Source organism: Alligator mississippiensis, chromosome 16, assembly GCF_030867095.1.
Source record: "Alligator mississippiensis isolate rAllMis1 chromosome 16, rAllMis1, whole genome shotgun sequence".
Classification (NCBI taxonomy): domain Eukaryota; kingdom Metazoa; phylum Chordata; order Crocodylia; family Alligatoridae; genus Alligator; species Alligator mississippiensis.
The window spans coordinates 15,528,351-15,555,140 of NC_081839.1; positions in this window are offsets into that span (position 1 = coordinate 15,528,351).

Genomic DNA, 26,790 nt, shown 5'->3' on the forward strand with positions numbered 1-26,790 from the left:
AGTAATGAAGTAATGTCATAGCCGCTTTTCATGCTAATTTCACTATATGATCATGTGAGTTGTAAGCGACTGTTAAAAAGTATATAAGCCTCCTGATTTTGCTCTTGGGGGAGAACCCCTTCCAAGTGCTTGGGAAATCCATGTCACTTTGGAATCCCCCCTACAGCTGTAGTTTCTTTTGAATAAAAGCTTCTGCTGACCTGACCCAAAAGTATGCTGCGTGTGTTTCAACGACACTGGTCTTTTCATCTGGAAAGGTTCACGTACAGAATGAGTGACATTCAAGTCAGGCAGGATGGTGCAAATAAAAATCGTGACTTGTAGTACCTAAGTGGGGAGCACGGTACGGAGCCTGAGCCCACTCATTGCTCCGCACCCCGTAGATCACATGAAGAGTGGACTTTTGCTTTTGGCAGGAACTGTTCTCACCCTCTGGCTTGCACGTAACAAGCAGTGGGATTGCCAGCAGTGTTGGTTTTTGGTTTTTTGTTTGGAAAGTGGGTATGTTGTATTTTGAAAAATACAGTACTTCCTAGGCTGACATACTAACATGGACGTGACCATGGAGGACAGGACCTGCTGGGGAGAGGGAGTGTTGCCCAGTGTCTCAGGTCTTCCCATGTAGGCTGGAGAGCTTGAAGGAGCACAGCGGGTCTAGGCTGATCCTCTGTCAGTTTTGCTCTCTCCTCATATGCACTTTGCTGCATGGGCAGTTTGAGGAAATCCCAGTCATAGTGGGGTGCTGCAACGCAAGGCCCCAGACTTTGGGCAGGGCAGTTAGCCCTGCCACCGCCAGTCCCACCCTGCACACGGGCATGCATTCATCCCTCAAGTGGGCTGGGGAGGGACACTGGGGCACTGTTTAAGCTGTGACCAATGCTTACAGTGGGAAGGCTGTGGCTGGCGTGGGAGAGGAGCTTGTGTTTTTCACTTTTTCTCTTTTGCTGAGTATCCTGCTCCAGTTCTGGCCTCTCCTCCTGCAAGCACCAACCCCACAAGAGCCTTTCCCAAAGCTTAGAGTGATGGGCAAAGTGTCTGTGTCCATGTAGTCTGCAATACGTTGGCTACTAACAATGGCTACATGAAGAAAGCTGCACAGAATGAGCCCACCCAAGTGCCTTGCAGAAAGGGCGTCATTGTCCTGATGTGGAAATCGCAGGGGATTTCACTCATGCGGGCTTTTTGTTCTGCTTTCTTTTTCTTGATTATAGGCAGAGGTCTGTCCTGCCAAGGCATCCTCACAAGGATCGCAACTGTGATGTGATGGAGAGAGGCTTGTCTGCTATCGTTGACATCAAGAGCGATGCTGTCTGCGGTTCTGTACTTCTACTAGGGTCACCCGTGTTCGCAAAGTGAAGAGTGAGCTTGCCAGGCTTAGAGTGATCCAAAGATAAAGATAAAAGTGACTGATGGTGGAGCATGCCGACGAAGCGAGACTATTTCACGATGGTGGCAGAGGCAGATGTAGGCATCAGCAGAAGATATCCTTAGTGCTCTTGGTTTTCCTTGGCATGGGATTCAGGTTTCCCTCCTGAGAAGTACTGTCTGGTTGCTGTTGTGACATTTCATCCCCACGTTAAGAGAAGGTGTGCACAAGCCTTTTGCTTCAATAGCAAGTCCCACAGTGATGGGTGAGTGGCGATGGGGGCACACTCTAGCAAACACCCGAAGCCCCTAGTCACGGACCTGCCTCTCGTCACGGACCTTCGCATACCGAGACAATGACCGTACGATGGTTATTTTGTACTTGGAACTGAGACAGGAGTGTGATTAGGCAGCTGCAATTATGCCCGAGCAAGCCTATTTCAGATGAACTGTCCTCTCCTGTGTGTGGAGGGCACTAGAAAAGGCACATTAAAGAGCCCGTGTCATGTCACCTGCCTGGGATCTGTCCGAATCCAGAACTGAGGTTGGCAACCTGGACTGTCCACACCCTAGTGCACAGCACAAACAGCGCCCAACTGGATTGAAGGACAGCACTTGTGCGCAGAGCTGCATGGATTTCTTTTCCTGAAAAAGCATGCACAACGTGATCTAATCATCACAAAGCAACTGAATGAAGCGTTGAGAATGATGACAGGTACTTGCAGACACACTCATGTTCCTTGGCTGTCTCTTCTATCTCATACCCCTCCTCCTCAGCCTCGACATCGAAGGGCTAAAGAAAGAGTCTACAGAATACTGCCTATATTCAATTCACTACCAATGTTTAAGGAACTTGATGACCACCCCCTAGGCCAAGGCTTATGTCCAAGAAGGCCATTTCGGAGTGTGGGAAAAGAACTGAAAAGCATGGGAAAGGAATTGAAACACGAAAGCTTTGATACCAAGGCAAATGGACCCAGCAATGCAAGACAATTGACCTCATTAATACATTTGTTATCACAGGCCCCACATATAAACCTCCTGGGTCTCCTTAACTAAGGCAGAGCTAGACTACATTGAACAGGGTGGACAACTAGCTGCTTTGTAAATTCATAGCTTCATAGGTTCATAGATGGTAGGGTCGGAAGGGACCTCAATAGATCATTGAGTCCGAACCCCTGCATAGGCAGGAAAGAGTGCTGGGTCTAGATGACCCCAGCTAGATGCATATCCAACCTCCTCTTGAAGACCCCCAGGGTAGGGGAGAGCACCACCTCCCTTGGGAGACCGTTCCAGACCTTGGCCACTCGAACTGTGAAGAAGTTCTTCCTAATGTCCAATCTAAATCTGCTCTCTGTTAGATTTGTGGCCATTGTTTCTTGTAACCCCTGGGGGCGCCTTGGTGAATAAAACCTCACTAATTCCCTTCTGTGCCCCCGTGATGAACTTATAGGCAGCCACAAGCTCGCCTCTCAACCTTCCCTTGCGGAGGCTGAAAAAGTCGCAGCCCACTCCAATTTGAACAATCCTCCGGTTCTGCTGAATCCCTGTCGTCAGCCCTCTCAGGTGGGGCATGAGAAGAAGACAAGGAGAAGACCAGCCCCAAAGGAGCTGGATAGATCCTTGTTTGAGCAGTTCCATCGTCTCCATCCGTACGGCCACAAAACCATGTCAACAAAAGACGCAACCAAGGAAGAGGTTCAATCTCAAGTGCTGTAAAGCCCTGCTAAGGAACATGCCCTCCAGCAGCGCCTCCGAGAGAATCGTGCCAACTGCCCCGATGCCCTTGATGCCACTGACCGCTCGAGGAAGAGCTTTGAGAAAGGCATCCGTGAGGCGTGCCAAAAATGTCAAGGCTTCCTCACAAAGAAACCTCAGGACTGGTTCAGTGAGAATGATTGGGAAATGCTTGCCTTCCAAATGGACAGAGCACACAGTGACGTCAGCTCCAAACAGAAGTGCCCACTTTCGTGACCTTCAGTACAGATCAGTCACTCGGCGGCCCCTGCCACATGGACAGTTTTGCACACATAGGGGAAGAATGTATCTCCCGCTATGTGTGTGTTAGTAAAAGCCACCATTGAGTAGGTGTGTAACATGTAATAAAAAGACGGGAGAATTTATTAGTGCTGCAAATTCTTCTGAAACTTGCTGTGGACTCACCTAAGGCCTTCACTGCAAAGAAGCTGCTTGGGTTTGGTTTAGCACTTCCTTCTGCCCATTTACCTAGTCACTGCTTTCCATTTTCCCCGAGGGTTTTTCCCCTCTACTTGCCAGAGGAGGCTGAGCCCTTCCTGAGGCTGGAACAGGCTCAGGTTTCAGATGGCAGATCCCATTCCTCTTTCTACGCAGGTACTGTCCATGTGGGAGCTTTGCCCTCTGAGGTGCAGCTCCCCGGCCTGATACCGGCAGAGATCCCAGGAAGGGGGAGCACATGGGGTGCTCCAGCAGGCTGCAGAGAGGCTGCTCCTGGCAGGGGAAACACCATGGATCTGGGTCCATGCAGGCAGTTTTCCTTAAGCGTTCCTGGGGGATAACTGTTCTTCTGGTGTGGTTTAGTACCCGCCAAGGTGTTGCAGCTTAAAGCGCACTTTATGGACATGGGAGGCTCCTCCCTCGCTTGCTTCTACAGCCATATGGCTGAGGACAGGCGAAACTTGGGGGCATCTGAACCCCAAGCCTCCGTGCTTGGGCCTGCTGGTTGTAGGGCCACTTATGGGTCTGAACTGACTCACTGATTTGGACTTCATTGGGCTGATTTGGCTTGGAACGTGAAAAATGTCCTTAAGAAACAAAATGTGCCTTGAAGAATGCTAAACCGGTTTCCCTTTCATGGCTTGTTGCCACAGCTAGCCAGCGCTGCAATGGCTCGTCTCATGCAAAAGGCTTCTTGCCATTTTTGTTGGGATCTTTCTGCTCTGTAAAGACATGGACCACATCTCCATCCTAAATTAGGCCTGAGGCCAGGGAGCCAAGGTGCTGGAGAACTGTCCAAATATCTACAGGCCACCAACCTTAAAATATTAAAATGGATTTGTCCTGGAGAAGGCAGGCAGCCCGAGTCTCATTTCCTCTCTTACTGTGTTCCTTGTATTATGGAGCCATACAGGTCCTTTCCCTAGCCTTGGTGTAAGGCAGAGCAATATCAAGGCTTTAGTAAATGAATGTGCTGCTTCCAAGGACTCCCCTAGACCCGGGACAGGAGGTCTTGTCTACAGCATAGGAGATTCAGTGGAAGCGACTACACAGGCCTTTAGGGGGCAAAGCTCCTGGGTGCGCGTCTGCAAGTGCACCCAGATCACAGCACACTGAGCCAAGTCACAGCAGCGCTAGGGGGCAGGGGAGCCAGGGGGTCGACTGGGCTCAGTGTGCTCAGAGGGGTTGGCTGGGGCATGAGGATGCTTCGGCGCGGGGCTCGCTGGCAGACAGCCCCAGCACAGAAGCACCCTCGTGCCACAGCCAGCTGGATGGGTCTACTTGTGTGCTGCTGTGCACAAAAAAACTCTGCAGCTGTGTATTTACAAGTCCTACCCTGCTGCAGAGTTGATTAGTTTGGTGCTCTTTCAACGACACATGGACAGGCTGTGCGGTTCATTAGGCAAGTGCGCAGTAAACGTCTCGTGTAGACGTGCCTGGCACTCCCAAAATACCCCCATCTGGGGAGCAGGGCTAGTGTTGAGTTGTGATGACCTCCTGATGGCAGCTGGGAAGACCCTCTGTCCACCGCTCTCAGGCTACTCATGTCCAGCCGCTCCCCAGGCACCTGATGGAGCTGGTTTCTGGAGTTGCTGCAAAAGGTGAATCCAGAGGCTTTGCAGAGAGGTGCAGAGACCATCTCCACCCCCGGCCCCAAACCCTAACCCGATGCCAGGCATCTGAACTCCCTCTCCAGATCCGAGATCAGGTTTCTATAACAAAGAAAGGGTAAGAATAAGCATCGTGCCAGTCCTTGCCTGGGCACCTGGAAAGATGTTGAGGGACTCTGAGGATCCCCTGCTCAGACTCACCCTGTGCCAAGGTCTCTGGGATCTCAACACTTCGGCATATTTCAGGGCATTGAGACGTGGACTTACCTGGCAGGGCGGTGAGAAGCAAGAGCAGCTTCCCCCAGGACTGCACAGTGCTGGTCCGCAGGGCTGGTGGGGGCCCAAACCCCTGGACACCCCGTGCCAGCCCCAGCCTTGGCGGGGCCAGAAGATGCCAGCAGATATCAGGTGTTTGTGGCTCTGAATTTGCCTCACTTGACCTTTACAAGGTCCCCTTACAGTCCAGCACCTCCCGCTCCTGGAGACAGGCCCAGGAAAGAGCCTCAGTGGCAGAGGGTGCTGGTGGCAGGGAAGCTGCAGGGGCTGGGCCGTGGGAGAAGGAGCTGGGGCTAGAGGTGGCCCAGAGGGTTGGTGTGGCCTGAGCGGAGGCTGGAGGGTCAGGGCTGGGGTTGGACTGCTTGTGGGGAGCAGGGGGATGTCCATGGGATGCGGGTCTCTCCCCACAGCCTCCAGGAGCCCCCCTCACCTGCCCCAACCTGGCTCTGGGGTACCTGGCACTGGGCACCAGGGTTCCTGACTCTACTCTTGCTGCCAGCCCCAGCCCTGCCCCAAGCACTCATGGGGGAGCAGGGCCAGGACGAGCAGGGCCCTGACTAGGGCGGTCATGGTGCTGCAGGAAGGGAGCCCAGAGTCCAGCATGGAAGCTCAGCTCCTGGGGCCGTGGTCCCCAGCACCCCCGGGCAGGTCCTTGAGCAGCATCGAATTGGGATTTGCATAGAGGTAGTGTGCCAGGGGAGGCTGGGACAGATTAGAGGGCATGTGCACTCCTCTGTCCCTGGCCAGGCCTCCCCGTCTCTGCTGGGGAAACCTGGTCAAGCTCTTTAGGCTTCACCATCACACCCCTTTGGATGCGAGCATTGTTTGTGGTATATGACATGTACCTTCAAGGGGCCAATAGATGGACCACCCAGTCTTCCCCCGTGATGCCCTGCAGGTGCGGTTTGTGGTGGTGGGAGTTGTAGTTCTCCCTGCACGATGTGAGCATGTGAGTTGATGAATCCTGTTCCTAATCAAGATAAAGCTGTCTACCACTCCACCGGTCTCTGCTGAATGGTGACTGGAGGATGGGGCCCCAAAGGCGCAGAGGTCTGAGCAAGTCCCCTGTCCCTGGGATCCGGTGGCATACAGCAAACACTGTACGGTGTTACAAGTGACCCGTCTCTCGGTCGAGTCACAGGCATCCTGATTAAGGGGGTTGCAGCGTTCATTCAAAGAAAAAAATGGAGCATTTCAAACTTCCACCAGCATCCTCCTTCACTGGAAATCTTGGGGAGATTGGAGGAGATGGGAACAGAGGCTTCGATTGCACCTTGCAGTCACAAAGGCTGCGGAAAAGGCAGAGGATTATAAAATTGCAGTCATGCTTCGCTGCACTGGGGATAAAGCCCTAGAAGTTGACACCAACATGCAAGGGGTGTCAAAACCCTTCCTGAGGTGCTTGCAGAATTCAAAAAGTACTGCGAACCCAGGAAAAACCCTGTCTTTGAAAGGTAGCAGTTCTGGCAGCTTAGCTACAATGTGAGGCTGCAGGCATAGGTGATTTTGTAAGGGAGCTCAGAAGCAGAGCACAGCATTGTGAATTTGCACTTGCTGAGGCTGTTGTGCTGCAGGACAAAATTGTCTTCAGCATAACTGCCTGCAACCTGAAAGAAAGGCTTCAGGTAAATCCCTCCCTCACCCTAGCGCAGCCTGTGGATATCTGTAGAGCAAAGGCTCTCACAAGTGCTCAGGCCCGAGTTATGTCTGCAGAAGGAAGCGTGCATACAGGGGAGCAAAAGCCAAGCTGCCAGAGCACTTTGCAAAAGCAAAGCAGCCATCAGCAAAGCTTGCTCCACAGGTGAGCAATGAAGCTAACAAAGGCAGAGCCTGAAGAAGGTGTGGAAGCACACACAAGTCTCGGTGCTGCCCAGCTTTTGGAGAAACTTGTTACAAATGCTCGGGAGTGAACCACTTTGCAAAAATGTGCAAATCAAAGGCAGAGGGTCCAAAATCTGCAAAAGGAGCCACTACCCTATATATGGTCCCAATGGCTGCAAGGCGGCTTTCACAGACCTTTCATAGCCAGAATGCCTGGTATAGCACAGTCATGATCGCTGGCTTGCCAGTTGCTTTGAAGTGAGATCCTGGAGCAGAAGCAAACATTATCCCAGCAGACGTAGCAAAGCCTTTGCAAGGGAAAGTGCGGAAGACTCCAGCTCATGTTACATTGGTTGCATTCGGCACTGCACACATCCAACCAAAAAGTGCAATCCTTGCACACTGAGAGATCTCTCAGTCCTGATCCTCAAGGGGAACTTACACAACACTTCCCAGAGACGAGCCTCTGAGCTCCATTTCATCAACCTGCTGGATACTAGAGATCAGGGACTAAACACAGACATTGGATTTTTGATACATTACAATCAGCCTGGACTGACTCCCCCGCCCAGCCCAGCCCAGCCCAGCCCCGGGCTTCTTTACTTTTCATTCCATCCAGGAAGAGCACGCACCGACTGCTGCAGCTGCCTTAGCCTGACAAAGGGTTTTTGAACCCGAAAGCTTGCTTAATAACTATTCTCCAACCATTTGGGTTGGTCTAATAAAAGATATCAAATTCACCCAAGGAACCTTGTCTGCCTATATCCTTAGACCAACACGGCTACAACCTAAACCCTCTAAAGCTGATTCTTTAACTCTTCTCACCTTCTTGCCCTAAAAGGCCATAAGGCATCTAAAGAAAAGCTACAACTTTGTCTCCCTCGTATCCACTATTTGGGTCATGATATTTCTGCTATGCCTCTATAGTCAAGCCACTGCAAAACCTGACTCTTGTTAATACCTCTGAGCCTTTGCCCTGGACTTCAAAAGCCGAAGCCGCTTTTGCCTCTATTAAACAAGCTCTGTCACAAGCTCCTGCCCTAGGCCTTCCTGATTATGTGGTAAAAATATAGCATAATCTATATTTCCTGCTTTTATAATTGCTTTTGCATATTATCACAATTGCTTTTGCTAAGGCATGTAGGCTAATGATAGATTTACGAGTAGAACTACACTTCTGCAGACAGAGCCAGGAACAGATGCAATAAATAACTCCTTACGAGAGATAAGAGAAGAGGGGCAGGGAAGATGCTGAGGTGGAGAGACCAGACCCTGACCGAAGGATGACCGCGAGGGGCTTAAGAACTGCCCCTGGGAGGGGATTTAAGATGTAAATGAGACATGTATGTAAACCGTCATAGAACATGTAACTGCTAGACATACGATGCAAGACGTAATGCTAAGTCTGCCAATAATTGCACGATACGTTGAAATCTATTGTTTACCTTGGCTATAAAAATAAGTTTCAGACCCAGTTTGTCGTCGACCCTGATTTGAGCGCTCAGCTCCCGGGTTGAACTGTTTGCAAACAATAAATCTGAAACTGGACCTAGCCTGTGTGTGTGACTCTCTCCTGGGGTGGATTGGACAAGCCTCCAGGGGCACGAAACTAGCCGTTTGTGCAACAATTATACTAAACCATTTATTCTTTTTTGTCATGAAAAAGATGGATTTGCACTGCCTGTGCACATGGAGACAAGCACCGTCCCATTGTTTATTATATCTCTGCTCTTGACCCAGTTGCAGCCGGACTTCCTCCATGTCTTTGTGCTGTAGCTGCAGCTGCTATTACTGTTGAACTGTCCTGTACCCTTGTATTAGGTTCTCCCCTTACTGTGGCTGTCCCGCACGCTGTAGCAGCCCTTTTACTAAAAACTAAAACTCAACACCTTTCAAATGCTAGATTGACTAAGTATGAAATTTTGCTTCTTTCTTTTGGAAATATTACTTTAACGAGTGTCTCTAGTGGGTTATGGAATAGAGAAAATCCCACACAATTTACTGATTCATTTGATGCACTGGCTGGGGGAGTAGTTAGCTACTTGCACGATTCCACAATGATTACACACTTAATTCATACAACACAATTTTATTTTAAAATTCTTTGCTACGCATATAACACTGCTTAGCTTTAAGAAATACCACAAACTTTAAGAACACAATAACTACATATATCAGAAACAATGCTCTGAATGCACTTCCTTCCCAAACAATGCTATAAGAATTAGTATTACAAAAACTACAATTGCAACTAAAAGTTAAATTTGAATCAATACTGTTATTTTTCATAATATACTTACAATCCTAGAATTCCGAGAAGCCGAACGCCTAAATATGGTTTCATTCCTCAGTAGTACAATTTAATGGGTTGGCCTCAGTAGTACAGTTCAATGGGCTCGCCTCAGCAATACGATTCAATGGGCTGGCCTCAGCAGTGATAGGACCAAGTCCCCTTCCTTCAGTCCCTTTCGGGTGCTCCGCGGCTTCAGCGTGAACTAAGAGATTCGTGTTCACGGAGAGGGTGGTTCAGGTGATCGGTCTGATCCGGCCTACACGTGCGATTCTTCCTTCGTTGTTCTGCAAGGATAGTCACCTCCAATTTGGGAGAGTAGGTTACAGTTTTTATTGAGTGAGTTGCCGTCCTGGGCCACTCCTACCCAAACCTGTCATTACTCCAAATTTGCGCTCGGATCTTTCTTAACATATTCTTTCGCTTGGTAATCAGTTTCTTTTGTTGATCATTTTAATTACTTTGGGGAACTTCCATACCACTGCAAGTGACCTTTTATTACCAATCTTGTCAAAAGGCCCTAGGGTTTGCTCTCTCGGAACTCGGGATATTTGCTTAAGGGTCATTGTTAGGTTCTCTTTGTTAAAGACCTCTAAAGATAAAATTAAAGAGTTAAGACTTTGAGCAATGTCTGGATCTTCCCCACGGAGTCCAAAACAATGACCTAGATAAGCGGATAAATCTTGTCTTCTTCCTGAAACTGGCTAATGGGCAACCATTACAAACATTCAAACTATTTAATTCAATATGACAACTAGATTCCCTGTTTTAAACCCTGCCTCTCTGTTGCCTACTCCTTTAGATGGTGAACCCCACGATTGTATTGTTGTTACTGCCCACCTAACAATGCCCCGCACTGATCTAAAGGACACCCCCTTGCAAAACCCAAATCTAGTATTTTATGTTGATGGGTCATGTCAAAGAAACTCAAAAGGCTCATGGCTATAAATATCTAATATTTTGGTCCAAAAAGGCCCAAAAGGGGGGAAAGTGGAAATAAGTTTAACCAGGCCTCTTACTTGACCAAGAAGAGAAAGAGAAGAAAAAAGGTGCTGATGCTATGTGTTTTAAAATGTTCTAAGATAAGGAGAAACGTTCATGCCTTGTTTTGTCTGTGTGCAGATGTTAACCTCCTCCTTTCCGCCGAACCAGAAGCTGAGACCTGTTCCCAAAACATAGTGTTTTTTTCTAAATAAGTAAACTGCTTACGTGTGACAAACGAATGATCAACATCTTTCTGTTTCTCCCCAGGTTGCTTTGTCTGAACCCTGCGTCTTTTCTCGCTGTCTAAAGTATAAATACGCTTGTACATTTGTAGAGGTCAGAGTTCCTTTGAGAACTCTCCCTGTGATCACTTGTATAGTTTTAAATAAACCTAGATGGCTCTGCCAATTCTAATACAACCACAACGCGAAGTTTGATTTCTTCTACACCAGTTAAAGTAGCGCCTGATGAACATCCAAGTCGCTAAGAGGGAGCTGCCCGAGTAAAGGACGGGGATGTGGTATATGGGAGGTCCCTTGAAGGGGCCAGCAGTGGGATGACCCAGTCTCTCCCCGTGATGCCCTGCAGGTGCGGTTTGTGCTGGTGGGTAGTTGTAGTTCTCCCTGCAAGCTGTGAGATTGTGAGTTGCTGAATCCTGTTCCTAATAAAGATCAAGCAGTATGCCCCCCCGCCCCGGCCTCAGCTGAATGGTGACTCGTGGACAGACCCCAAAGGCATGGGGGTCTGAGTGAGTGCCTCATCCCTGGGACCCATGCCACAGAGCAAGCACTATCATTGGGCCCATCCCTGGCACTTGGGCTCATGTGAGGAGCCCACAAGTGTCCTGTTGGCGATTTGGTTGTGCCACAACTATGAGCATGCCCGTCCCTGCTCCCCCTTCCCCATGTGGAGTAACAGAGCCCAGGGAGTGTCCCCCTGAGCTGCATGAGTTCGCCCTGTCCCCTTGCTGGTGGCGGGGGTGAGTGTGGGGCAAGAGGACCATCAGGAAAGTTCACTCCTAGTGACCACACCGTGCTGGGGAGCTGAGCTGTATCTGAGCAGGGGCAAGAGGAATGGGAGCTATTTCTCTCCGACAGAAGCAGGGGTGGAGGGTTCAGAGACCATTGTAACTCTAGATTTGCAGATGTGGCTGAGGCCGAGCTGGGCTCTGTGTTCCCAACCCCACCCCACCAGGCAGTGATCAGAGCGGGCTACTGTTTAACCAGGACCCCCTGCACCAGGGTGCTCACTGCTGTGACCCTCCAGCCAGGGCGGTCACTGCTTGGGTCACACGGACAAGGACAGACAATGCGCCCAAAGACTTCAGGGGCTCAGGTCATCTGGGGCGGGAGCACCCCCAGTCCAGGCCAGGCCAGGCCAGGCCAGGCCAGGCCAGGCCAAAGGTGCCCACAGCCCCCGCACTCAGCACCTTGCCCGGGTGGGAGGGAGACCCCTGGTTGCCATGGCAAAAGAGCTGTTGTGCCCAGTGACATCACAATGCCCAGCCTCACTCTCAGGTACCGGCTCCTCCCAGTGCTCTCCCGCCCTTCTCCCGCGCCACTTGCCCTTCCTCGTGCCTCATCTCTGTTGGTTAGTTAGTTCCTTACTTTAGCAGTTTGTTGGGTAGTTTGTTAGTTCTTTAGGTAGTTTCTTAGTTCGTTAGCCAGTTAGATTGTTAGTTTGTTAGCTAGGTAGTTTCTTAGTTCGTTAGGTAGGTAGTTTGTAGTTGATAGGTTGTTTGTTAGTTCGTTAGATAGTTCAATAGTTAGTTAGTGATTTCATTAGTTCGTTAGATAGTTGTTTTTTTGTTTCCGAGTTAGATTAGTAGTTCCTTAGGCATTAGTTAGGTAGTTAGGTTTAGTCCATCCTCCTATCCGGGCGTCAGAGGCGAGCACCACTTGCAGACATGAGTGCCCTTTCTCACTCAGCCGTGGGGGCGGCCCTGGGGACACGGCACGGGTCCGTCCCGGGGACTTTTGGGAGATGTCACAAGCTGTGAGCGGGGGCTGAGGTTGGGCAAGGGCCCAGCCCTCGGCCCCATGCCTCATCCCTGCTCTCGGCAGTCCGGCTTCACTTTCCCTCCTTCAGCTCAGGGCTGTGTTTCTTTGCAGATGCTCCGGCGGGAGAAGCTGCCCCCCGTGCGCCTGCGCTCCAGCAACCTGGGTGAGACCTGGGCACGTGCCCCGCCATGGGAGCAAGAAGGGCTGGGCAGCACGAGAGTCCACAGGGCTGTGTGGCTTCCCCTCCCAGCAGGGTTTGGCTAGCAGGCTAAGCCCACACTGTCCAAGGTGCAATCTGGACACCCCCCGCCCTGTGCCACCCCCACCAAACTGTCACCCCCTGCTCTTCACCAGCAAGTTCCCTGGGGAAGGGGAACAGGACTGGCCCCCATGGGCTCCTCACGCTGGGCCAGGTCCTGGCCCTGCAGCCCCTGCCCATGCCCCAGCCCTGGGAGCCTTCCTCCTGGCAATGGCCCTGCTGCCCTCTGCTCCCTTGCAAGGTGGCGCTCATACGGGCTCTGGGATCCCCATCCTAAAAGTGGTGCTCAGTGCCACTCAGCCTGACGCTCAGCCCTCATGTCCTCTCAGCACCAGATGCCAGCCTGGGCACAGAAGGATGGGCCTAAAGTAAACTGCCCCCCATTTAAGGGTCCCCACCTGTCCCCTCCGTTGGACAAGTGCAGGAGAGGAGGCACCCTGCACCCTGTGAGTTTGGGACTGGTGTGAGCGGTGGAGGGACTCGCGTGGTTGCATGGGGAGGGAACAAGGTCCTGCTCCCCGGACAGACTCCCACCCGACCCCTGTGGAGGAAGGCCCTGCCCATGTGGCACACAGGACTCCTGGCAGGTGCCTCCACGCGTTTGTGCAGGTCAGGGAGTTCATCGCCAAAGGGCCTGTTGGGTTTGAATTCAGTCCATGATCCATCTCTGACCAGTTGCTTCTTGTGCAATCAGGCGGAAACGCCCCTCCCAGGGGGTTGAGGCCGGGACGCAGACAAGTGCTCCCCCCACTGTGGAAGCCAGCACCCAGGCAGAGGGCCCGCAAAATCAGGACGCCTCCACACAGACAAGGGCCCTCTGCCTGGTAGACGTGGGCTGTGACCCCCTGCCCCTGTGGACCATAGCCTTGCAGGGTCCAAAGGCGACAAGACAGGGGGAAAGGTATGATGATGTTCCTAGTTTTTTGGGGTATTTTCTAAAGAAATGTTTCATGCTCCAAGCCAAATCAGCCAGCTCTGTGAACCAGTCCAGAGCCATAAGTGGCCGTACAGCCAGCAAACATGATGCTTTCACTAGCGTTAGGTTGTGAACGTGGGATCAGTGAGGGGAGCTGAAGGAGGGCTGGAGCCAGGAGCCCGTTCCTGGTCCTGGGAAGGGTATTGCAGGTTGGGAGAAGGACAGGGTGAGGGCCAGGAGCCCAGGAAGGGAAGAGGTGAGTGAAGGGGTATGACTAGTGTGTCTTCAGTAAGTGTCTTGCCCGCAAGTCCCTCCAGTGCCCTGAGTGTCTAGGTGGGGCAGGGCTGGGACAGGGGCGCTGCAGGCCTGGGCTCTCTGTGCTGGGAGCTGTCCCTGTTGTGTATGTCCAGACGGCAGCCAGGAACCAGACCTAGGCACAGGCAGCACAGTGGGAGGAAGGGAGGTGGGTCTAGCAGGACACCCAGGGCTGGTCCCTGGTACAAAGGCAGTGATGGAGAGAGGGGAGGCCTGGGCATGGGGTGGTGGCATTGGCCGGAGCCTGGGGGCTTGGGGTGAATGGGAGGTGACCAGTATCTCTGCCTCCCACTTGCAGGGCTGACACTGTGGCAGAGGGGAGGAGGAGAAGGTCGGGGGCAGCAAGGAGGTGAGTTTCCCCCCTGCACCCCACCCAGACCCAGGCCTGAGGGGCTGCCCCTCCACCAGCCCACATGATGATCGGGTGCCCCCCGCCTCCAGGCCGCTCGGGATGACCCATGCCACCTCTCTGCCAGGGCCCTAGTGCCCTGCATGGACCAGCTATCTCCTGGGTTGGCCCCTCATTGCCCACCTCTGGGCTTGAGGACCCTGTTGCCAGGGGTTCATCCCAGGAATCAGAGCTTCTGGCCCAGGCCAGGCCCGCTGGGACAGAAAGCCACACGTCTGAGAGCCACGTCCTGCTCCCTGCTGGGGAGACGCTCCTTTACCCCGTGGTTGTTCCTGGGGGTGAGCGGAAGGACCCCACACTGAGCGTGTCCTGACTCTGCCCTTCTCCTACAGGTTCCAGCTCGCCTGGCTGCTCCCATGCTGCTTCACCCTGAGGAGGTGAAGCCCTGCACTCCTCCCCTCTCCATCCACCCCCATCATCCTCTCTCTTCATCCTCCCCTTCCCGATCTGCCGGGATGGGTCCACGGGATGACAGCGTTGGTGTCTCTGCCTGTCTGAGCATGTAAGTGGCTTCTCACTCCTTGTAGTTTTCTGCAGCCTCTTCTCTTGTGTCCTTGCCTTGGGCCCGCGCACTCCAACAGAGGGGCTTGGCAGTCCGTATGTTGAGATTGCCCCCTCACTCTCATGTAACCTTGTCACAGGCCCCTGCCCGACTCACCTCGGCACTGCCACTCAGGTGTCCCAGCGACATTCAAGCATCCAGTGTCACGGCAAACAGTGGAGCCTCGCCCACTGGCTAAGGGCTTGGCTGCAACAGCTGAAAAGTGGGCTTGCAGAAGGAGGCACCCCCGGGAGCTTCTACTGGGACACTGCCAACTTGTTAGATGCTCTCCTCCCAGCCAGGATGGATCTGGTGGTTTTCCCCAAGGCCAGCATGCCCAGGGAAGCAGTTCACACCCATCTGGCTTCTGCAGCATCGTTGCCTTACTTGGCTGGCCAGGATGAGCCATTTAACTTCCATTACCTGTTGAGCTGTGAAGTTGAATATAAAAGGCAGAAGCAGAATGCTTGGGGTCTCAAGTCTCACCAGACACCTAAGAGAGAAGAAAAGACAAGATTGTCATGCCGACGTGTCACCAGGGGTAATGACAAGACCCAGGTCAGTCTGAACCTTACTGCCGGCTAAACTTTTCTGTCTGGTAAAGGATCCAATTTTGTGTCTGGTAACGTATGTTTTATTCAGGGAGAAACTGTTTGAAGCACCTTCATCCAACAGCACATCGGGCTTGTAGTTAATTAGCTAAGGCGGTGTGGGGGAGGAGGTCTGGCTGACTGAATGAATGCGCGTGTGTGTGTATTTAGAAATATGAGCCACTGACCAGGTCTGAGACTACGGTTGGGTTCAGCCGCTCCAATTCTGCCTGACAGGGCAGTTTTGAAAGCCAGGCGGCCCAACTGGAACCTCGTGACCCAGTGGACAGGGCTTCCCAGTGATTTGGTCTTTTTCTATCTGGCTATTGAATGAATGTGTGTGTGTGTATTTAGAAAAATGAGCCACTGACCAGGTCTGGGACTAAGGCTGGGTCTAGCTGCCCCGATTCTGCCTACAAAGGTAGCGTCGAAAGCAAGGGCCCAGCTGGAACCTCGTGACCCAGTGGGTAGGGCGTCTGAGTGATTTTGTCTTTTCCAAACCCCTTGTCCCAGTAGCTTCTGCCGAGAGCAGGAGTGAAAGGATCCCTCTTGTGTTTCCCTCCCCATTTCCATTTTATGAGCCGGTGTCGGGTCAGAAGCCTTTTGTCTGGGCGGTGAAAAACTGCGGGACAAGGCACTGAGCGGCCCGGACATCCTAAATAAGCTTCTCCTACGTCTCCCTGTGTGACTCAAAAAATGGGAACAAGTCAGTCTAAACAAGTTCCCATCCCCCCTAAGGGGACTCCGGCGTACTTCATGTACTCACACTATTCTCCCGAGGCTTGCAAGTACCTGGATAAGTGGAACTGGTATACTAGGGATGATCCTGTGAAGCATTTTCCACAGGAAGGAACATTTGATCAGCATAAAATAGTGCACTTAAGAGGGGCTTTGGAGTCCCATGGATCCAAAACACCACAAAACCACTGGGACATGTACTTCTATTGGTATGATGAAATGTCCAAAAGGCATCTAGAATCTCAAACTAGAAGTCTAACAGACTCTCAAGAAAAATTAAAACAGCAGTTAAAAGCTGTTCGGGAGAAATCGGCTGCTCCCCCAAATTACACGCCGGCCACCGCTCCGCTGTATCCAGCATTGCCCGGGGCGCCCCCACCGCCGGAGCCAGCAGAGGATATCCTTGACCTTTGTTCGAACCCTGCTCTCCTGGGACTCCCACATCAGCAACAACCGGTTCAACATCAGGCTGCAGCCCAGGTCCAAGAAGCCTTACCTCAACCACCAAATGTTCCCTGTCACAACCTCAAAGCAGGAGATTGGGTCTACGTAAAGGTCTATCAACGGAAAAACGCACTTCAACCCAGATGGAAGGGACCTTTCCAGGTACTTCTGACCACTAATTCTGCTGTTCGTTGCCAAGGTCACCGAACGTGGACTCACGCCTCGCACTGCAAGAAGGTATCACCTCCATTGGACCCCGAAGCAGCTGAATTCCAACCCAGGTTGGGACTTTTCCCTGAGGTCAAGGACAAAGACCCTCAGGACCTCATTCAGGCAAGTGAGGAGCATCAGGGTGCAAGTGCTAGTAACCTCTCCCCTGAACCCAATACCTCAGCCCAGCCGGATTCATCAGTTGAAGAACAAAGATATCATCTCCGGCCTCGAAGAAAGTAAATGCTCCCACTCGGAAGATCAACTCCTCGATAAAGACCAAGAGCCGACGGTCTCAGTCCTTTAGGTAACCTGAGCCCAGAGGACGAAGAAAGACTTAGGCTGCCATCCTGGGTTTGGCTGGTAGTGTTCTTTTTCTTACTGGTGCTGGTTATGTTTGTTGTTGAAATTCTTTGTCCCTCCTGTCTCTAAAAATGGCACTGATATCCTGATACATCACACTTGGGTATCTTAGTATCACCCAAGTGGGTTGGGAGAAAAATTTGTACTTGCAGATCTCCTTTACGGTGGCTCAAGCTGGAAATAAAAGTGACTGCTGGATATGCTCTCGCAGCCCAGCGCACCTACACCAAGGAATCCCAATGATCGGAGTGCCAATATCCCTCCAGCAATGGGGAAAAATAAACAGCGGCTTCATTAGACACTACTCATTAGCTGCCCATCGGTCTGCTCCTAAGGAAAGGAGGGCTGCCCCTGCTAATTGGATAATCTCCCCAAGAGTAGAGGCACCTTTCTGTTACAGATCCAACAACACCGGAGCTTATAATAAAGCCACACCTGTAGGACACTACCCTCATTGCCTAACTACTCTAGATTATAGCCCTAGTAGCACCAGTGGAATCCTGTTGGGTAAAGTGCCCTCTCTCAATTGTACAGGATTCATGGTCTACAACTTTTCTAAGGAACCTCATGTTGCTCTCATTGCAAACAGATCAGAATTTGACATTCACTCCAATTTTACTTCTTGTAATATATCTCGGTCCAGCAGGATAGCAGCCGAACGTGGTCCATCCTATACGATGCATATCAATCGAAAGTGCTGGATATGGCACAACACCTGTCCAGATTTTAGTACCCTTTCTGCTCCGGGGACTGGAATTAGAAAAAAATAAATGCCTTAAACTTTGATCATTTGAGTTATAAGATGACATAACTGCTTTGTGGAGAATTGCTGGCTCTGTACAGTAGAACAGATAAGGGAAAGTGTTTGTTCTTTGTAACTCCTCTAGAACTGCTTCACTCACTGCAGCCTTGAAGATAGCAAAAAGTATGTACAACTCTGATTTCCACGTGCAAGAAGGAGGTTTGTGAACTAACCTCGCCTCCCCCATAAGTTCCCATCCTGATTACAGCAAAGAAGTAATGAAGTAATGTCATAGCCACTTTTCATGCTAATTTCACTATATGATCACATGAGTTGTAAGCGACTGTTAAAAAGTATATAAGTCTCCTGATTTTGCTCTTGGGGGAGAACCCCTTCCAAGTGCTTGGGAAATCCATGTCACTTTGGAATCCCCCTACAGCTGTAGTTTCTTTTGAATAAAAGCTTCTGCTGACCTGACACAAAAGTATGCTGCGTGTGTTTCCACGACACAGTGGTATCCTAGCACAGAGGTACAGAGGGGTGAGGATGCTGCACGAGCAGGGCAGTGCAGGACTCCAACTCCTGTCATGGCCTGGTCAGATTTGAATAATTCTCAGACTCTGCTGAATCCCTATCGTCAACTCTCTCAGGTGGGAGACGTGAAGAAGACGAGGAGAAGACTAGCCCCAAAGGCTGCTGGATAGATTCTTGTTTGATCTGTTCCATTACATCCATCCGTACGGCCACAGACTGATGTCAACAAAAGAAGTAACCAAAGCAGAGGTTCCATCTCAAGTGTTTGAAAAACCCTGCTAAGAGAGATCCCCCCCAGCAGCGCCTCCGAAAGAATCGTGCCAACTGCCCTGATGCGCTTGACACTAGTGATAGTGGATATGTTATGTTGCAAATAATGTATCGCAATAGTTATATCATATCCCACGAAGTCATCAAAAAATTACTGGATGCACTTGTGATTGGCTTGCTGAGTTTTAGGTCCTTGTTAAGTGACCACCTTTCCTGTGAGTTTTTCAACCTTCTGACTCTTAAACAATATGAGTTAGTGACCATGGACCCCTGCAAAACCAGGAAGCTGTTTATGTATCACCTGCCAGGAAAAGGGAAAACAACTGTGACCCTGAAGATCATTGAGAAGTTAAGGAATGTGTTTCTGTGAGAAATGGAGGAAATTCTCTACATTTGTGAGAACCAGCCCCTGAGAGAATTGGTGATGTAAGTATTACAGATGTCCCTCCAAACTTCTTTAGATACTTTATCTCCTCAATTCTGAGTTTTTATTCTCCATTTAGCATGAAAAAAAAGCCCCTTGTCTTGGAACCAAGTATGAGGGTTGTGGGGGGCCAAGTGACTGCTGCAGCTTGGGGACACAAACTGGATCCACCCTGTACACTGATCCTACCCCAACTGTCCAACCACATGGGGCTAAAAGGTTGGACATGACTTATCTAACCCATTTTTGTCCTTAAGTTACTCTCATCCACAAGGTCTCTGGCCAACAACCAAGTGCCTCGACATTCAATACAGAAGGTTTGTCTCTGCAACCAGAGATGAAGGTGTCTCTACAGGGATTTATGGCTCAAATGCCTCTTTCAAGCTGTCACACGATATTGTTTTCTGAATTGTATGAATGTAATTAAAGAAATAAAATTAGTTACAGTGCACAGCAGTGGCTGTCTCTCTCTTCATCAGAGATCACTGAACTGAGCTCCCACTGCTGGGCTTATACAGTACATGCTGCTGAGAACTGCAGCCAAGGACTAGCATGCCTGTTCCACTGATGTGAACTTCAGGTGCATGAACTGCTGCTCAAACAGCACAGAGATCAAATAAGTTGAGCACATCTGATCTCTGTGAATAGGAATGCTAGGGAGGGTTAGATTTGTGTTTACTTCATCAGCTTGTGAAACACCAGAAGTTGGGCTCTGTATTTAATGTCTGTTTTAGCAAGACTGCTACAATGAATGGAGAAGCTGACAAATAAGGATTTGTTGCATCGGGGCTCGTCCAGCTGTACGAACAGCCTCCCACTCCTCCAAAGCTGCTGCCTGAGTGCTGAAGGCTAAATGTGCTACTGTATTCAGTGATCTGTTCTCGTCCTGAATGGCAGCCACAGATTTAAGACCCACTGCACCCATTATTCAGTTGCATAATACATTTTCCCCCTTCTGACTCGGTCATGACAGCTTATGCCCAGCTTGCCCTCCCCAGGCAAGAGGCAGAATGAATTTATTCATTCTCTGGTGCCTGACCCTTTTAATATTAGAATACTACCTTGTGAGTGCCTGTGGTGAAGGGCAGGACTATGCGGAGTAGCAGAGTGCTTCCTCTTGGCCTAACTGCAATTAAGATGTCACCGATACTTAAAGCAAGACATGCTCTGGAGAATACACAAATAGGATGGCGCAGGCTATAAAGACGGAGCTTGTAATGAAATTCAATTGAGTTGGGAACAAGAGGGCACCATGAAAGCCCTTTAGAAGAGGAACTGGTGTATTTTATAATGCTCTTGGACACCTAAGGAACTGACAGGGCTCTTCAGTCCTCCTCCCCTGCTTCCCAGTGAGAGAAAGCAGGAAATAGTCCTATCGATCTACAATGGGAATCTAAGTTGTGTGGTAGCATTCTTTACTAAAGGAAGAACCTGGCTGTGAACTGGCACAGAAGTAACAATGGCTGCTGAGGGTCCCAGTAATCTATGAATCTCTTCAGGTCCCAGTAGCGGGCACTCAGCACAAAGGGAATGAATACCCAAGGTCTTGCCAACCGCTGAGACCACAAATGTTTTTAGTTACTGTACAGCATTTGAAATGGAAGAAAGAGTACATTCCTTCCCAAACTGTCTAACCCTCCGCCAAGGAGGTCCACAGCACCCATCTGCCTGGAGGACACTTGGGGTACATTCACTGGGGGGCCCAGGTCAAGGTTCAGAAGATCACCCACAAGGTCACCTTGAGATGGGATAACCTGAGGCTGCTCCAAGTTGGTAGTGCCAGTGGTTCCCACAGGGCTGTCTCCTGCGTCAGTGCTGTGGGCAGACAGAAAAATAAATAAGGGAGAATATTTACTCACTTTTGTTGCAGCCTTTGGAGCTCCAGAGAAGAGAAACTGCAGAACAAAGACCCATGAATGACAGCCAAAAGTACAAATGACCCACACACAGCGACGTGGTACAGCTCCAAGCAATGGTGTTTTGTTTGTTTGGTGACTGACCAAAACACATGATTTATGATCACCAATTGGAGGCAACAAGTAATGGGAATTGGTGGTTAGTGTTTATTGCTTAAGGTGTCCCTGGGTTAGCCGAATTATCTCCTTAGCCAACACACATGGGACATACCAAGTTATTCAACTGTCTTTTCTTCCTTCTAGCAATCGCAACAGTCTGAAGCTTCAGACACAAGGCACAAATGGGAAAAGGACAAATTTCTTTCTCTAGAAATTAGCTTTCTTGCTAAAGCATGAAATATAACTTGCCCTATGCCAGCATCTAACTTTCACTTGTTGTGAAGTATTCTAGACCTTTTTTTAAACCCAGCTAGCATTATTTCAATGTAAGGTAGTGGGACACACACACACACAAGATGCACACATACACGACGGGTGGACTGCAAATGCCATAGTGGCCACTCAAATTTCTGTGCATCATTACAATATTTTTATATTCAGAGAAGCTATACAATTTTAGATTCACTTTATGCTTCTCCTACCCCCACACTCCCTACTGTCTGCAGTAAGGGAGCAAGTTATTTTCACGCAGTATTACTGCACATGCATCAGGGGTTTGTAAGGAAGTTCTCCTGGAATTAATATTCTGATAAGGTGTTTTAAAATGGGAACATTCCTGTAGGGATCCCACCCTACTAATTTGTGAGTAGCCTTGATCCTCCTTCCTGATACTGCCACGATTTGTCTGAAGATACCTTTGGAAACTGCATACGTGCTGTTGGTCACTTTGGTGAATGAAGAAAAGGATATTAGAAAAAGATTAATGGAATGAAATTTAGTCCCTTAATAGTGTTAATGCTGACTTTTTTTCATGCTTCCACCTTTAGTAGCAGGGCTTTTACATACTGAATATGCTGAAATGCTCACTTGGAAGCAATTTCCCTGATCCAGCTCAATCCCCATTAAGAGCAAAACGTGTGACCTGGATGATTTTTATGAACAATGGACATGAGTAAAATTGTATTACAGCAATGCCAAAGGGTCAAACCCCTTCCTTCAGTCTCCTTCCTCCTGTATACGATGACACTTTAATGTTCCACCTCTCCTTTACTTATACGCCCTTTCTCTTCTCTAATGGAGATGCACAATCACTTTTCTTCAAAGACTGTGTGTGTGTTTTTCGTTTTTTGTTTTATTTTTTTTTTAAACTGTAGCGGCCCCCAAAGCCAATGAGAAATCTGCATGACAGCTTTCAAAAGAATAAAAAGAATCATGAATGGCCATATATTAAGAATACAGACATGCTATCATGTTTCCCTTCTTTTATTGCCCTGGGAGAACAATGAAAGGGAGAATGTTTCAATCCCTGTTCACCAGCAGATCTTCTCTTGAATTAATATATTTGGGCTTTCCCAGAACATCAGCACAGCTCCCAGAATCCTTAAGCCAGTTAAATCGGTCGCCTCTCTAAATTCCCCAACTTTGGCTGCTCCCAGAACACCAGCAGCAAAAACTTGTTGGAAGACAAGTAGCTGCTGGTGGCTGCAAACCAAGGACTGAGATTTAAAAATCCTAAGAGAAGAGCCAGCATGGTATTTAAAGATAATATCACTCTAAAGAAAAATCCCCCCAAGCAAAAAAAGGGTCTGACCTTCCACTGCTGATAGGCAAAACGCTGGCTTTCAACCTACTCCCCTGACTCTTGGGATTTCATCACAGAACCCCAAAAAGGTACCACTAATTCATGACAACTGGTGTGCCTGAATAGAAAGAGCAGAGCACCTGGAAGCAGCTCATGTGGCTGAGCAGCCCATGTGGCTGAGAACTGCTTATCAGCTGAGAACTGGAGCAGTTACAGGCCAATATATTACCTTTAGAGGACAATGCATAGGAGAAAGTTCACACTGCCAACACAACTATGAGTAATTTCTTGCAAGATTATGCCCACAAGTTCAACACTTAACCCTTCCATTTTAATTATACCATTCGTATGGTGGGGGGGGGGGGCGGGGGGGGCAGGGGGGGAAGGGGTGGAATCAATAATTTAAGCAAGCACTTATCCCAAGAATCTGCCACCCAAAAGTTTCATCTCCTCAGAACAAAAGAAATTAAGATCCCACCCAAGTTTTTTTTAAAAATCACTGTCTTCCACTGGCAGTTTTAGCTTGATCCAAGTGAACAGGCGTGCAAGTATTGCTGGCATCCGGAAGATGCAAGTCAATTTCCTTGCGCAGAGCAAGAGGACACGCAATGAGTGATTTCAGTCTCCCCGCAACACTGCCCCTGAGGAGTAGTATTGTGAATATGAAATTGAAAGCCATAATTTGGCTTACTGCAATGCTACTGCAAAGAAGGCCCTCCCCTGAAGCCTGATCAACATGTCTTTTTATCAGGCAGTAAGGCTGATAATCACAATAATGACATCTCTTTATTAAGCTGAGCTCATGTAGAAGACATCTAATTTGCCAATGAATAGCACCATTTGCCTTTAATTTACAACGAGCACAGGAGCACAGCACTGAAAGTTAATACTCTCTCCAAAGTACTGTTTGCTGTTCCCCTGGTTGCTTCTTCCTATTGTTGCGGATTGAGGTATAGAGGATATTGGCCCAGCTAACAGATGATTAAGTAACATGTGATATGAGAGCAGTGCAGTGATATAAGCAATAGCTATACGGTACTTGGAAAATCAAAGGGAGTCCGTTGGCTATCTGGACAGCATCTGCCAGTGTTGAATCCCTAAGCTCTGTGCTCTAGAAGTGGTGAAGAACTCATCTGAGCTAGTAAAAACCTGAGATACCAGCTTTGACCTGAAATAACAATGAACAGGAGAGCTAGTTGGCCAAGCCTGAGATGGAGATTTGGTCTCACCTTTGGCCTGAGCTAGCCCATTCTGCTCTTGGCCCCTGAGCAGGACACAGTTCTTCTGTTTCCATTGCACTACGCTGCAGAAGCCCCAGAAGTCCTGAGCGTAACTTGAGGTTGCAGGCCTTTGGTCAATGCAGCCAGACTAAGTTTCAGACAGAGGAAAAGCTACTAAACTTCATAATGCTCCAAAGCCATGGAAAGTGTTTTAGCCATCAGGAGTATTTGTATCTATGGAAGAGAGATATGAGGAGACAGCAAAGGCACAACTGTCTATACCGATTTGCAAGAGGATAGCAAAACGATCAAACAAACAATAAACCAACAGTGGTTCAAGAACGACTTCCCAGGGTTTCTGGTACACATTACATTGACACTATACCTTCAACTGGAAAAAGAGCTGCAACTGTAACTGATGCACTTAGCAAGTAGTATAACTCACCTGAAGAAGGAACCAGGGAACGGAATGAAATACTGTAACATGGGGCTGTCCAACTTCTAAGCCACTGAAAGCCACACCAATGGGGGCTGCACACTGTGCGGGCTACAGCAGCAGGCAAGCCACGGATGGACAACTGGGCTGCACAGGCATGCACCACGAGGCCCCCAACTGCTCTGTGCATCCCTCCCCCAAGCTGCTACACCGTAGAGGCACAATTCCTTTATATATTGCTGCAACACATGCACTCATGGGCACTTCCCCAGCATCACTGCACCAAAAGCCACCTCACATACCACAGGGAATACAATGCTTCCCCCCTCGACCTCCCATTCCCCTCTCCCCTTGCACAGCCAGGCCTGACTATCAGCTCCCCATGCAGTGCTGCACTGCACTGCCTTCTGAAGCAAGAGCAAGAGGAGGGAGAGCCCAGAGACTTTGGCTGCTAGGAGCAGCTGCCTGGTTTGAGCCTGAAGACTGCAATTTAACCCCTCACAGGCTGCACACAGCCTGTGGGCTGCCAGTTGAACAGAACCGCTATCAAACAAGGATTCCAGTACACTGTGCACTTACTATTTGATTTCAGATCATAAGCTTATTTCCCAGTCTGCTCTTTGGTTTGTATTTTTTGTCTTTAGAGAAAATTTGTAACATATACAGAACAAACCGAAACCTTTCTATTTTCACAGCATTATTTAAGCTTTAACTTATCTTAGTTTTACTCCAGGCCAAACTTCAACGACCTGACCTAGCACTTTTTCTACCCGTTCTGTTTTTGAAAAGTTAACAAACTTTTCAAAACAAAGCTGGGGGAATTTTTTTACTATTTCTTCCCTAATTCACATTCTCAGAGCAGGGAAGGCCAATAACGTAGCTATTCCTTGCTTATCTGCCATGGTGAATTGGCAAATGCTTGCAGTGGGTCCCGTGGCTGCCCTCCACAAAGGCATTGGGTGGTTTGTGGTACACAGAAGCCAATGACCCAATGTGGCAGATGAGCTCATCCAGCAGTGTTGGCTCAATCAGGTCAGTCTCCTCAGAAATCAGTGGCTTTTCTGATAAAACCACTTCTTTGGCAGTCACAGGATCCGTGGAGAGAAGGCGCCAATAGATATAACCACGATCTCGCAGGTCTGGGTTGTCTGAATCCTAAAAGAAAACAGAGTCTCATCCAGGGATTTGAAGCAGGCTTATTTGCTGCAGTCACATTCTTTTTCTTCCAGTAACCTTGTTCTGTTTTACTGGAAATGAAACTACAACCTTGAAGACAAGGCTACTGACTGAAGTACTTGTCATAAACAGCAACATTTGAAACAAAAATTAGAGTTTGGCTTCTTGCCCCTCAGCTAAATAGCCAGTCAAAGAGGAAAACATCTAGTTGAACAGAAAAGGGATCGAGTGAGATAATCAAGTACAACAGACCTCAGGGTTTAGAACTCCCTCCACTCCATTCCAGATGTGCTCTTCTAATTGTCCTTATTTAATCCTACCGTAAATATAAATAGAGGGATCAAAATGACTTCCTCATTCAGCCACATGCTAGTAGCAGATGCATAATACTGTGCCATGAAAGACAATGACTAAGGATTACAAGGGCACTGGTAGGACAAGGCACATAAAGCCACATGATAGGTTGCTAATTTGCTAAGAGTTTGCTTTACATACACTTGTGAAAGGGAGCATAAAAGGTCACACACACACACACACACACCCACTCACTCACTCACTCACTCACTCATTGTTAAAGACATCCTTCAGTCTTTCAGGCCTCCAGCTGTCAGTAACTTCCTTTTTATTGTACATAATTCTGTACCAGCATGAAAAGCTGTTTTAAAAAAAGAGAGATAAAAGCCTAGCTTCAAAAGGAAAAGAAACAAGAAGCTCCAGTATTTTGGGGGTGTAAGGAGTAATTTTATACTGTACATTTAAGCTACCCATGGAAGTAAGGGGGCTGATCACCAGGGATCCAGGTTTCCTGCTTCCCATGCAAAAATGGGAAAAACTGTGGATTTTCCCTTTTAACAGACAAAGAAGTGGATTTTTCATTTTAATGGAGATACCCACAGATTTTCTACTTTTGCAAAGAGCTCTCTGCAGGCTGGCAGAGTTCCAGCCTGCAAGAGCTTCTTGCAAAAAGTGCGGCAAACCGTCAGCCAAGGGCGGGCAAAATACATCCTGTGGCCTGGATCTGGCCCATGGAGGGGCTTTGCCCAGCCCGTGGTGGTCCCTCAGCC